The sequence below is a fragment of the Typopeltis vanoorti genome, chromosome 24 (assembly GCF_054136105.1).
Source record: "Typopeltis vanoorti isolate ZY-2024b chromosome 24, IOZ_Tvanoo_1.0, whole genome shotgun sequence".
Classification (NCBI taxonomy): Eukaryota; Metazoa; Arthropoda; class Arachnida; order Uropygi; family Thelyphonidae; genus Typopeltis; species Typopeltis vanoorti.
Genome location: NC_143572.1, coordinates 33,933,898 through 33,948,676, shown reverse-complemented (window position 1 = coordinate 33,948,676; position 14,779 = coordinate 33,933,898). Strand labels below are relative to the sequence as shown.

The window sequence follows — 14,779 nt, the reverse complement described above, 5'->3', positions numbered from 1 at the left end:
GTCATCCAATACCATATCGTGCACTTGATTAGTGATTTCTGGTGTTGTTACACTTGAATGTCCTTAACATGGATCATCTTCAAGACTGGTACGGCCACATTTAATCTCGACAGCCCATTACTTAATTGTCGAAAATGAAGGAGAAGAGTGCCTATTAACTTTTATGAACTTCGAACGAATTTCTTTTGGCATTAAACCTTCTTTTACAAAGAATTTTATAACCACACGATACTCAATTTTATCCATTTCAAGGATACAGACAACACTTTTGCTTCAGACAGCTGTATAAAACAAACTACTTGATAGAATGACTTACAATTTCACATGGAAACTTATGATAGATGTACCAACTTAGAAAAAAAAAAAAAATCTTCGATAGTGTTGACATCTATGGTCGAAGCTGAGAATTTTTCACATCACCCTCATAGAGGCTAAACTAAAATTGAAAACCTTTGTCTGAGAAAACCATGCTTGTGGAGAAGTACTATTTGCTTTGTTTCCACTCCTTAGGAGCCTTTTCCACTGCAGAACTTCATTAAATAATCAGTCAAGGGCATAGCTAACTCTTTTGCACATTACTAAACGTGCAGTGATGTCATCTATTCCCAAAGCCTTATTAACAACTCAAGTAACACCTGATTCTTTCACCTTTAATTCTCCTAGAACTTACCTCCCTTCTACATGTTACACAGTATCATTCATTTCAGTATGTTACACCGATGAAGTGTTCATTAAATAATACTACATCACTTCCACCAGTGTCAGCCTGCCATAATTATTTTTCTTCGTGCTTGCCACATAGGAGAAAAATTCCCTTGTATTATCATTGACCTGAATGGCAAATCTCTCATATTCTACTCTTTCTTTAGGAAAATTTCTATAAGCTACCAACTTTTTATTTTTTATTTTTAGAATTCTACTTGTGAATCTATTATATACAGACACATTTATCAATGCTTTTGAACATATATGTATATATAAATGAAAATTGTTCAGTTAATGAGTGCTTACTTTACTAAGATATATCAACCAGGTGTATGTAACATGGTGCACAGTGCTACTGCTACATTGGATGAAGAGTTAGAGGTTATAAAAATGAGGTTGAAGAGCAGTTGCATAACCCTAGATAAAAATTTCTCTATAGGGGACAGATGGAATATCAGCCTGTTTGCTAAAGGAATGTTCAGCTGAATTGGCTAGACCTTTCACATGTTTGTATAACTTGAGTTATACTTAACTCAGGAATGATACCACGGGAATGCATGATAATTCCATTGTACAAGGGTGGTGCAAAAACTGATGTGTCTAACTACCGACCAATCGGTATTTCTGGTGTGGTCTTCTCTGAGGATTTTAGAGAAGCTGGCAAGAACTCATATAGAGAAATGTATTCACAAACAAGCTATACTCTGCAAGGAGCAGCATGGGTTTACTAAAGGAAGGTCATGTTTTATCAATTCGCTCATATTTTATAACAATGTTATGGCCGAATTGGATAAAGGGAATGGATATGCTATTGCCAGCCTGGTTGGCAGAGTGGTTAGCGTATCCACTCTCTAGAAAGGCTGCAGGTTCGAATCCTGCGTTGGGCATGGATGTTTGTGATTATCTGTGGAAATACCAGTGGTGGTGGGCAGTAGATGGTGTTGGTGTAGTTCACCAACTAGTGTGAGAGACAGTTGTAGAGTAGGTGCCCTCCCTTGATGAGTCTTTGGAGGCATCACACAACAATAATGATAATGTTGGATTTTTCTAAGGCATTTCATAGGATACTACATGAAAGGCTGTCGCATAAACTAGAGAATGAGATTGGAATATAAACTCTTGACTTGAATCAGGGGACGGTTGACAGACACATCAAAAAGTGGTACACAGTGAGTGTGGATTTGCCAGATTTAAGGTGACCAGTGGTGTACCTCAGGGTTCAGTCCTTGGATTATGGGATTAATGACATCAAGCAGAGTCTAATATCACATGTGCAATTGTTTGCCAATGATGCAAAGATGGGCAGGGCAATCAGGGATGCTACTGATATTCAGCACTTACAAGATTTGAATAGGCTGGAAATTTGGGCAAATGAAAATGGCTATCAGTTTAATGTTAGTAAGTGTAAAGTTATGCACTTTGGGATAATTAGAGTTCCAGCAGCATATATTAGCAGGGTTATGATAAAAGAAACCAAGGAGCAAGGGATCTTGGTGTATTGATTGATAGGAATTTTCAGTTCAAAGGACACATTGCAAAAGTTGCAAATATAACTCAGAGGTTAATTGCAATGTTTAAGCTAACATGTAAGGATAAGGAAGTCACTTTATAAGGCTTTGATAAGATCACACTTGGATTATTGTGTTCAGATTTGGTCTCCCATGTTCCAAGGAGATAAAGCAGCAGTGGAAATGGTGCAAAGAATATATCTGAACTATGAGATTTAGATTATGAGGACAGATTGCAGACTCTGGTAAGAGGAGTGATATGATAGTGGTCTATAAACTTTTAAATGGGTGTTATAGGATTAGATGAAATTTTTCATTATACATGGAAGGTAGGGAGAGAACACGGGGACATCCAAGGAATTTAAATTTATTTGCAGTCAAGAAAGGGGTAAGAGCTAGGTTTTTCTCCCAGAAAGCAGTGAGTGAGTGGAATGGCTTGCCTTTAGGAGTAGTGAGTACATCTAGTGTGAATGAATTTAAGGGATGGTATGACAGTTGGTTTGGGTGTTCCAGCCTCCCTCAATGAGTCCTTGACTCCCTACAGGTCTCAGATAATAATATCTTAAAATACTGGAGTTATATTTACATAAGTTTTGTAGTTATTTTAAAATTAAATTATCCCACAAAACATACGAGAGTGAGACAGCTGACAAAAAAAGGGTTACGTGACATGGAAAAATTTTGGGACAATCTTGTAGCGAGAGGCATAAATGGCTTTTAGGAAGCTTCCATAGATCTTCCCTCTCTTATAGTATTGCTGCAGCATATTAGTTACCAGCAGTGGTGTAAATAATGATTTATTGCTTGAAACTGAAGTTCAACCAGATAAATAATTACCTTTTTTTTTCCTTTAAAGAAAACTTTAATGAGGGTTAAGCAACATACAGCTTTTTTTACACACTCATTTGATCAAACCTTAAGTGAGATGCAATTTTGATAACAATGAATATAGTGTAGTAACTGTCCAAAAAGGTTCTAGTTTCTTTGGGATTTTTATATAACTTCTGTTTATCCACTACTTTTATTTACTACTGTAGGCAGCAGTTACTGCTTAAAGGGAGATTCCCGTTTATTTTTGTGAAAGTAAGGAGGGAATGCATTTGCTTTCATTTCTCCATATACAAGCAATTGTTTCACATTGCACATATTTCCATTTGTTTACTATATTCTGTGACTAACGACGACGACTTGGAGCATTTTTCAGTCTTTAATTAAAGATTTCCCCATCTCTGCCTTGAACCATTATGCAATTTTTCTGACAGTGCATTTATTACTATTCTTCATGCTCTTCTAGTTTCAGATTCATCAAGGACGGGCCCCACAATGTTGAATTGCTTTTCGCATCTCTCACTGAAAACGTTCACCGGAAGCCGATTCCTAATTCCACGAGAACCCGGACCACTTCATAACCACGCCCCCACCCATTCTCTCGGGACAACCCGTGTTATCCACAACCATGAACTGCAAAATCTCGTATCTATACAAAATCTGTATAGATTATCTTACCAACTTATATGTTTGAGATATCATTCTTCTTCTTTTTTTCGTGGTTTATAAAATATCTGAATCATTGGATAAATTATTCACTTTTCGCCCACAGTCATTGTTCATTCCCAAAATTTATTCAGTTTCCTTCGTTAGTAGCATACCTTTTCATTGCCACAGTTGTGGCTTGTTTTTTTTCTATAAATTTATCATTTAATTATTATTCACAGTTTAATAATGCAACTTAAGTGTACTCACATGTGCTGTCAACGAATATGCCTCAATAAATCAACTTGTACAACTGCGAAAGCATGGAACATTATTGGAAGTGAACAGTAGCATAACCAGTAATTGCCGTTAGAGTATTTCTGTTTATCCCAGTTGCATATCCACGTGATCATTATATTTCAGAATTCGTCTAATGTGACACTTAACTTTGTTGTTATCTTCAAAAGAAGTAGACAGGAATGGGTAAATAATCATTTTTATAAATGATCATTTACAGTTTTACATGGTCATCCCTATATTGTTAATAACTTGATTTTAACTGACCAAACTTGCACGGAAGTCGGTGTGCGTGGTAGTACTTTTGTTTCCTAGAGGGCAGTATGTTACAGCGATACGTGACAGCCAATGTCTCTTTGCCAACATCGTGGAAAGTTTAGAAGTTACGTTTAAAATTTAAATCACGAGAATTAAAGCTTTGTGGAGATTTGAGAAATATTGGTGGGATTATCGTATCAAAAACAGTAAGCAGCAAGTTCTATTTAGTAAATATGGGATTTTAAATAAATATTAAAGCAAAATTCAGTTTGCTCGCTTATTATATTAATATAATTTTAGCCAAAGGTTACGTAAACACTGTCAGCGGGAAAAAATTAAAATTAAAAAAAAAAAATCGCTTTTCTTTGATGGGTGCAACCAGGTTATACAATCGATAATACTACTTGAAGGTTTCGTGATGAATAGTAGACTTGTGGAAAATAAAAATCTTTTATTAGGCTGTTCAAATTTATGCATATGTCAGTCGAAAATTAAACGGCGAAATGTTGATTATGTTTGGCAGCGTGTGAATTTATGGTTTATGGAACTTAATTTTTTCAGAAATATTCATTTGAGAACTTCATATTCTGTCATTATAGGCTGCTGTGTGCATATGTATGTATATACATATGCACACGTGTCCATACGTTGTGTATATTATTTTTATTATACATGCCAGCAAAGGTTGGTCGAGCCTCTGCTACTAATGGCTCACAAAAAAGTTAAGCAAGTTTGAGCGCAGTTAGTAGTTGGAAGGGTTCAATCTTTCGATGATGTTGGCACACTTGATGAATCTTTGGACTCCCTGGAGGTGTGTCATAATAATAATAACACCTGCAGTCAAGACTTGAGTATGTATGGTGTGTGTGTACATGTATGTATGTATGTGTATACATATCCACACAAAGGAAAAGTAGCCCAGAAAACATACAATTTACAGACAAATACTATTAGTGACCACTAGATACAACGTGAGTAAATAATATGTAGAGGGAGCATTGAATGGTGGTCAGTTATGTGAAATGGCCCTCCTGTAATGAGTCCTTGGAGGTGTCACATGAGCATACATCCAGGGTGTGCTAGGTGTGTGTGCCCCACACCTGAGAAATTAATAAAGAAGTAATTTTTGAGAAGTTATTAATTTTAAATAATCATGAACTCTTACACATAGAGATATTCACAGTATCACAGTCAGATAAGGTGAATGTATCTGTCAAACATGCTTTTACTAGTCATATATGAAGTGAGAGTAATGTGGGATCTACAGTGATGGATTGATGTGCATTTTTAACAGGTAAAAGAGAGTGGGGATAAAGCAGCACATAGGCAGGGCATGCACACTCACTGAAATTCATCCAGGAATTAAAAGGCAGTTTCTTAGTTATTCTCTGTGAGTTTGTTAAATAACTGTGTACTTTTTTTTTTTAAACTACTATTTATTTTAGCCTTTTCAACAGTGGGAAACATTATGGAAGATATTTTGTGTGCACTGTTTTAAATTGAGAATACAAGGGCAAGTTAAAAGCTGTTACTCTAAACAGATCTAATGATTTTTTAATTTTAATAATGTTGTCATACCACAGCACATCCTTGTTTATTCTCATCATATGCTATTGTGCATAATACTATTTCATTCTAATAATAATGGGCTTGGATGTGCAACACATAGCTTCTCCTAGTCAACTATCAACCTCACCTTCATGTGGTACAGTCTGTTTCATCAAAAAAAAAAAAGAAAAAAAAAGCTGGGGGGGGGGGCTCTGATGATCGACTTGTAGCAATATACCAGTCCCATCTGCACTTGAGAAAATGCTAGTCCACATCATTAACCCATCTAGCCAGCATGGTGATTATTGCTAGTCTTCCAAGATTACTTCATCTTTCACAATTATGATAGTACAACAAAAAACTTGGTCCCCATTATTCAGAAGCTGGATTGTGATTGGTCAAGGTAGCAGCCAGGGCATGAAAGCAGATAGTGCTGATTTCTTTTCTCTGACTTAGGATTTCTTGAACTGGAGGACAAACTTGGTGAAATTAACTGGAACATTGTTGGACTAAGAGAAAGACATTATAGAACTACATAGTGGACACCTTCTACTATGGGGCAGAGACAGTTGGTGTCATAGTGGTATAGGATTTATTAATAAGAAACTGAAGAACAATATGCTAAAGATCAAACGTTTCTCAGATAGAATGCCAAAGCTATGATCCAGCTGTCCAAGCGATATCAGTTACAATTCATTCAGGCATATGCACCCACCAACAATTATGATGATGAAATTTAATCTCTCTACAAATGAATCCAACACCTGAGTAACAAAGGAAAACCACGGTTCAAAATTATCATGGGAGACTTGAATGCAATGATTGGTCAACAACAAGAAGATGAAACATCAGTTAGTAAATTTGGCTATGGTGAAAAATACGAATGTGGCAACCTTCTAGTAGAATTTGTAGAATCAGAAAAACTCTTCATTATGAACTCCTTTAACAAACAAACAAACAAACAGGAAGTGGACATGGCCTCACAGTAATGGAGAGAAATGAAATTGATTACATCTTAATTAACAAAAAAAAAAAAAAAATCATCCAAGACTGTGCTGTTCTGAACCAGTTCAACATACAGGCAGTGATTGTCAAATGGTGTGATGTAAAATGTCCCTGAACACACAATTAGAAGGATGGAAAATGATAATTTGATAGATGAAAAAAGTGCTTTCACAAAAGACCATAGTACTCTTATTAAAAAAACGAAACAATATGTGAAGCTCAACACAGAAAATCGTCATCTGCAGTAGAGTATGCTGAACTTTGCAAGACTTTATGGAAGTGGATATAAGAAACTACAAGAAGCTTATTAAGAAAACAATTGAGAATAACCACAGCCTGTGCAGCACATGACATTAACTGGGAAATGGAAGGAAGCACATAATGATGGCAAAGTTACTAAAAATAGAAAGGACATTTTGAAGATTGTAGAAGAATTCTATGGAAAACTGTGTGGTATAGATGATAATGGTACAGTAAAAATCATACTAAGGAAAAAGCACCACCAATCCTATCAATATACCTATCAATCCATGCTATCAAGAAAATGGACCAGGGAAAAGCCCCAAGGGACAAGAGTATCACTACAGACATCTTAGAAACTGCTAGTCCAGAGGTAGAGACAGTACTGCCCAACTGTTTACTAAATGCCTTGATGAAGGCCAAATTCTCATGGAGTGAAAACAATGCTATAGTAATTCTTTTACATGAAAAAGGCAACAGAGAAGACCTGAAAAAAAAAAAAAACCTATAAACCTGATAGCCTCTTACCTGTAATTTACAACATGTTCACAGGAGTGCTATTGCACTGGAGTAAAGGACTTACCTGGAGTAAGTCCTTTACTCAGCTACATGAACAATCAGGTTTCAGAGGGAGGCACTGCATGTACTACAAGAACTAATAGAGAGGTCCAACGAATACAGACTGCCACTCTGCTTGGCATTCATTGTCTATGTAAAAAGCATTTCATTCTATAAGAATATTGTTCATCATTAACTCCCTTGAAGTCTTGTTCTATAGATGATAACTACATTAGAATTATTGGCAACATCTATGAGAATGTAATAGCAGCATTCAGGCATTTTGAAGATACAAAACCTGTAAAAATTACATGGGAGATATGCCAAGGTGACATATCACCAAAGCTTTTTTAATGCAGCACTACAGTGTTTTTCTAGAAGGAAAAGATAAAATTGAGAAGGAATCAAAATTAATGACCACCTTACCCATCTGTGTTTTGCTGATGACATTGTTATTTTTGACAATATTCCACCTGAATTGCAAAACATGATTCGGGAACTAGTGCACAAAAGTAAAGAAGTGGGATTGGATTGAAGATGAACTTGGAGAAGGCTAAAGTAATGTACAATAGTTTCACAGATAAGTCAAATATATATATATTCATATTTACAAATTTAGGGACACAAAACACACGTGTTGAAATGATTATTTTACTTATTATTAATAAAATAACAATTGACGTTTTGACCTCTGTATTGAGGTCATCATCAGAAAGACACGTATATATGAAAACAAGCTACATGCTCTTCACTCTATAAAGGTAAATTGAATCTAAGTTCTTAATTTATTTAGCCGGACCTCTAGTGGTAAAAAAAAAAAAACTACAGTGCTAAAGTCCTCCCATACTAAGATTTTATTCTGGGCTTGTACAATTCAGGTTGCTATTGAATGTTAAAAAAAAAAAAAAAAAAAAAAAAAAAAAAAACCTTCACCAAGTCTGTTGTATTGAGATTTTTCTTTTTTTCTTTGGCTTGTTCTGGTTGCAAATTGGTCCTCCACATTCTTGGAATGCTTAGACCATCATTTTTGTTCAGGTTAGGATTGTGTTTGAGGATTTCACATGCTTCTTTAAATTTCCTCTTAAATCAGGATTGGTGCAGTGTAGGGACTTGTTACCATTCCAATCAATTCTGTGGTATATCTGGAGTGCATGGTCTGAAAGCTGGTTTTTCCAAAATGGAGGTATTTAATGTGTCATTTGTGTTCGTCCTTTTAATTGGGATGGTTCAACCTGTTTTCCCTATGTATGGTAAGTGACATGTGCATTGTATTTTGTAAACCCCTGGGTGGGCTGGGTGTGGAAGAGTATCTCTGGAAGAACCAAGTAGGTGTCTTAATTTTGTCGGGGGTTTGAAGGTGGTTTTGATGTTGTATTTGTGTAGTGTTCTGTCTATTTTTTCTGAAATTCCTCTAACATAAGGTATGGCAATGGCATTCTTGAAATCTTTTTTGTTTTTTGTGGCGTGTCTGTGGAGGATCTTGTGAATAGTTTTTCACTGTATCCATTTTTTAGAAATGTATGGTTGATGATCTCATATTCCTAGTTTAGAGCTTGCACATTTGAACCAATAGTTTGAGCTCTGTGTTTAAGGGTGCTTATGACACCTAGTTTTTGTGTTGGGTGGTAGTAAGAATTTTTGTGTATGTACTGGTCTGTGTGTGTAGGTTTGCGGTAGACTGAGAAGGAGAGACAGCCTGAGGGAAGACGTGTGATGAGTGTGTCTAGGAAAGGAAGAGAGTTTTTTTTTTTTTTTTTTTTTTTTTTTTTTTTCCAATTTCAGTGGTGAATTGGATATATTTGTGTTATTTGTTCAGGTCGCTAAGGAGTGTATTTAGTGCTTGCTTCACGGTTGTGGAGCCAAATGATGAGCATATCATCGACGTATCTGAGCCAATTTTGGGCTTTAGGCATGCTGACTCTAGCGCTTGTTGCTCAAAGTCTTTCATATAAAAGTTAGCTATTGGGGGGGGGGGAATGGTAAGCCCATGGCTGTACCTTCTTTTTGAAGGTAAAAATTGTTTTTCTACACAAAATATCTGGAGCGGAGTACTTGGGCAAAGAGGGCTGTGATGTCGTGTGGAAATATGTTCTGTAGGAGAATAATAGTATCATTGATCGGGACATTGGTGAAAAGGGAAGTTATGTCAAAGCTGACTAATAAATCTTGGTCATTGAGTGTAATGTTTTTAATTTTGTTTATGAAATGTTGTGTTATTTAGAGGGGAACAGATCCACGAGGCACGAAAAAAAAAAAAACTTAGCATCTATAGTTCACCCACCGATTAGAGGCCCCTTGACACTTCTGTGCATGTCAGAAAAAGGAGAATCCATTCCGATAATAGGATAATCAATCTGTCTTCTGGGATGTGTTTGTTTATTATTACAGGTCGGAAAATTTAGCTTTTCTTTTACGAACATTGTTGTTTTTAAAGTGTAACTATTTTGCTTGTATAACAGTTGGAAAAATGTACATAGAGTATTAACAAAATTAAAAAAGGTATAGCATAAAACAAAAATTTAACTAAGTTTATTTTTAAGAAAGTTTTCTATAAAATAAAAATAATTATACAGAAAAACAGAATTTTTTTCAAATGAACTTAGATATTCTAAACTTACAGTTGAGAGAACTGAGACACCTTAATGTCCTAAACCGATTAATTATTTATGACTTATTGTGAATCTTTTAACAAACCCATGCAAAAAAAGGTTGGAAAAAAATACCATTATCAAATCCTTTTAATCTTCATAGTCATCTGAATCGATGTCCGAATCGCCATCACTTTCACTTAAACTGATCACCAAAGATTCGCATAATTCTTCGATAATTCCGTCTCTGTCCCAATACATATTTTCCAATGAGGTGACATGAAAGCAATATTTTCCACAGTTTTGAACTGTAATACTTTCAATCGCCTGTTCTGAAAGCTTAAAAAGTTTCGATATGTCAATATCTCTAGTTACGTTATGATGGCGAATGAAACTTTTCACTTCTGCCCAAACATACTCAATAGTATGAATATCGCAATGATATGGTGGTATCAAAGCTAGAAATCCATGCTCTTTGAGCATCGTGTCGAATTTAAATAGTTTAATTGTGGGCGAGTTTCTTTTGACCAAATTAAGCAATTCAATTTTTTGCATATCTGGGGAATGAGAAATGTTATTTGCAGAGAGCCAATCCATAAGAACTTGCTTTTTATTAGACCAATTTGGAACTTTGTTTGATCGAATAGAGTGATATGAAGCGTTATCAATTATAATAACAGCATTTTTAGGAAGGTTTGGAATCAGTTTTTCTTCTGCCTACTTTTCGAAGATCGTAGAATTCATTTGCCTATGGTAATTGGCTTTGTATAGTAAGTTTGAATTCGGTAAAAAATCCATTTCTCCACCCGCACACAAAATTATTATGAGCCACAAGGCATTTCCAGTTTGTAGCACTCCACATTCTTCTTTAGACTGCCAACATTTTCCATAATTTAAATTACTATCAATCCAAGTTTCATCTAGATACACAATCGGTTTTTTTTCCTCCCTGAAACATCTTATTGCTCTCAAATACTGTGGTCTAGATAAAACAATGTCACTTCGCTCCATGATAAGTTTCCTTTTATTGTGGGACTTTTTAAAACAAAATCTGATTTCATGAAGTATTTTCCTTAAAGTTTCTCTTTTCCAAGGAAAATAAATTTTTTCTTTAAGCACAGGAATCAATTTCGGAACAGTTGGCACTCTTTTCTCAACCACGTAAAATTCGTGAATAGTTCTTCTTGTAACGTCTACATCAAAATCATTCAAAGCTACAGCTTTGATGGTTTTCTTTACTCTGGCGCTTTTTTTTTTTTTAGGAGATTTAAATTTTGGCTTACCTTCACCTTTTGATTCCCTATGAATTCTTTTAACAGTCGACTCCGATGCACCCATAATTGCACTTGCACGTTTTATGACTTGAGAAAGGGGAACAAGGAGACGATTCTTTTTCGCAGAATGTCAGCACATTATTCAGTATTCTTTTGCAAGAGCTATTGAAACGTTTAACAACAGAACTTGTTGACTGTACTGGATCCATCATACAAAGTAATAATAAAAAAATATACAAAAATCAAGCTAGTACTAGTACAACGACAGACAAGAAAGCACGTGATTTTGCATGTTGGTGACCAATTCATACATCCTTTATTTCTTTCTCCCCTTCAGCATGAATCGACTATTCTTGGCAAAATGCCAAAGAGAGATCTACAAACGGTGGGCGAACTATACCCATCATCAACCATACATTTATAAAAAATGGATATAGTAAAACTAGGTGTTATAAGCACCCTTAAACACAGAGCTCAAACTATTGGTTCAAATGTGCAAGCTCTAAACTAGGAATACGAGATCATCAACCATGCATTTATAAAAATGGATACAGCAAAAAACTATTCACAAGATCCTCCACAGACACACCACTAAAAACAAAAAAGATTTCAGGAATGCCATTGCCAACCTTATGTTAGAGGCATTTCAAAAAAAATAGACAGAACACTACACAAATACAACATCAAAACCACCTTCAAACCCCCGACAGAATTAAGACACCTACTTGGTTCTTCCAGAGATCCTCTTCCACACCCAGCCCACTCAGGGGTTTACAAAATACAATGCACATGTCACTTACCATACATAGGGAAAACAGGTTGAACCATCCCAATTAAAAGGACGAACACAAATGACACATTAAATACCTCCATTTTGGAAAAACCAGCTTTCAGACCATGCACTCCAGACATACCACAGAATTGATTGGAAAGGTAACAAGTCCCTACACTGCACCAATCCTGATTTAAGAGGAAATTTAAAGAAGCATGTGAAATCCTCAAACACAATCCTAACCTGAACAAAAATGATGGTCTAAGCATTCCAAGAATGTGGAGGACCAATTTGCAATCAGAACAAGACAAGGAAAAATCTCAGTACAACAGACTTGGTGAAGGTTTTTTTTTTTTTTTTTTTTTTTTTGTAACATTCAATAGTAGCCTGAACTATACAAGTCCAGAAGAAAATCTTAGAGCAGGGTTATTGTTGGTTTTTTTTTTTTTTTTAACCACTAGCTGTCAGGCTAAGTAAATTAACAGCTTAGATTCAATTTACCTTTATAGAGTGCAAGAGCATGTAGCTTGTTTTCATATACACATGTATCTTTCTGATGATGACCTCAATACAGAGGTCGAAACATCAACTGTTATTTTATTAATAATAAGTAAAATAATCATTTCAACACGTGTGTTTTGTTTCCCTAAATTCGTAAATATGAATGCTGATCACCGTGTAACCTTTAAAGAAAGAGGCAGATATATATATATATTTATGTTAAGAATATAATGCTGGATAATGTGAATAACTACATCTATCTGGTTCAAAAGATTACAAATGATGGCAGAATCAAGACAGAAAGAGACAGATGCTTGAAACTGGCATGGAGTGCATTTGATAAAAACCAAAATATCTTTAGGAGCACCCTACCCTTAATTCTAAAGAGAAAGGATTTTAACCAGTGCATCCTACCAATTCTTACCAATGAATCAGAGATTTGGACACTATCCAGAGAGAGAGAATTCAAATGCTGGAGACCAATCAGAGAAACATGATGAGAATTACGAGTTAGCAATTCTTAACTATCAATTACATAGTTTAGTGTTATGTTTATCAAAGTTATAATTTTGATGTGATGATACTGGTTTGAAACCCAGTGAAATATTAGTGAGTTTAATAAATTTATTTTTTTCTCTCTTAGTGTTGTTTATACACCATATATTTTTTGAAATATTTTAAGAAATATTATGTCATACCTTCTGTTCAAATCAGTCACACTGGATGCACTCACTATTTCACGAGGCAAATTATTCCAGTCACTCACTCTCTATGAGAGAGAGAGAGAGAAAAAGAAATCTAGCTTTCATCACCCATTTCTTAACTGCACAGAAAGTTAACTTCCATGTTGCCCCCTTTATCCTTTCCTCACCTTCCTTATAATGAAAAAAATTTTATAAGTTGATAACCTATAACACTCTTTCAGAAATTTATATGCCTCTGTCATATGACACCTCTTTCTCCTGTTTACGAATTGTCTGCAGTCCACATACTTTCAATCTGACCTCATACTCTACATTCCATAATCCTGATATCATCTTTTGTTTTCTTCTTTGTACCTTTCCCACTTCTCTGCCCTTTCCAAACCCAAGAGACTAAACCTGTGCACAGTAGTCCAGGTGTGGTTGTATCAAGGTCTTGTAAAGAGGCAAAAAATAACTTCCTTATCCTTACGTGTCTGTGTGAATTTCAACATTGCAATTATCCTCCGAGATGTATTGGATTTAGAATTTTGAAATGTGACCCTTGAACACTTCAGTTTCTTATTCATCATAACTCTAAGATCCCTAGCCTCATCAATTTCTTGTAACATAATCCCATCATTATAATATTCCGATGCCAAAGTGATTGGAATTGGAGTGTGAACACGTTATCACATGATACTACAGATCCATTATAATTTGCCCACTGTTTGAAGTTATTAAAATCATTCTTCCTAATACTTAATAATGCAAGGCTTGGTCAAGATATTAGGCACTTCCTACTATTATTAATATATGGATTGAACAATGGTCCAAGGACTGTTCCATAGAGAACACCACAGGTCACGTTAAATCCAGTAGATTCATCATCATCTACCACTTTCTCATACCTAACTGTCAGCCACCTACTTATCTAATTCAGTGCAGTAATACCCTGCCATATGACACTTTTCAATTATGACTAATGCCCATTTATATGACACTGCATTTGTTCATATGACACTTTTAATTTTGACCAGTGTCCATTTATATATTATGTACATTCATCCCTACAACGGTTTTAGTGATATGAAACTGCTTTGAATCAGCCGAAGTGCAGTTTTCATGAACTGTTTAGTTCATGAAGTTGTTGCTTGCTGCATCTCCATGTTTCACTATGAATTATAAACTGTTTACAATTATTATTATTATATTTTTTGTTGTTAATAATGACAGATAAAATTCAAGTTAAGGGTGCTGTTGCTTCCAGTGAAAAGGACTCGTACACCTATTGCATTAAATAAATACTATGATTAAAATTATTAAATTTAGTGATAGTGGTGTATGGAATGCTAAGATAAGTCACATGCTA

At 35.2% G+C, this 14,779-nt stretch overlaps 1 protein-coding gene across 3 annotated transcripts in view; it reads left to right on the top strand.

The window, feature by feature from the left end:
* Positions 1–14,779, top strand: part of LOC150093092 (fibronectin type-III domain-containing protein 3A-like) — a 557,362-nt gene that overhangs the window by 77,926 nt on the left and 464,657 nt on the right. Inside the window, exon 1 of one of the 3 annotated variants that reach the window (XM_090414069.1) lies at positions 4,315–4,447. The exons of the other annotated variants lie outside the window; for them this stretch is intronic. The gene's annotated coding sequence lies outside the window, so the exon portion shown is untranslated. Of the gene's footprint in view, positions 1–4,314; positions 4,448–14,779 lie in introns of those variants that run through there. 3 annotated transcript variants of the gene reach the window in all.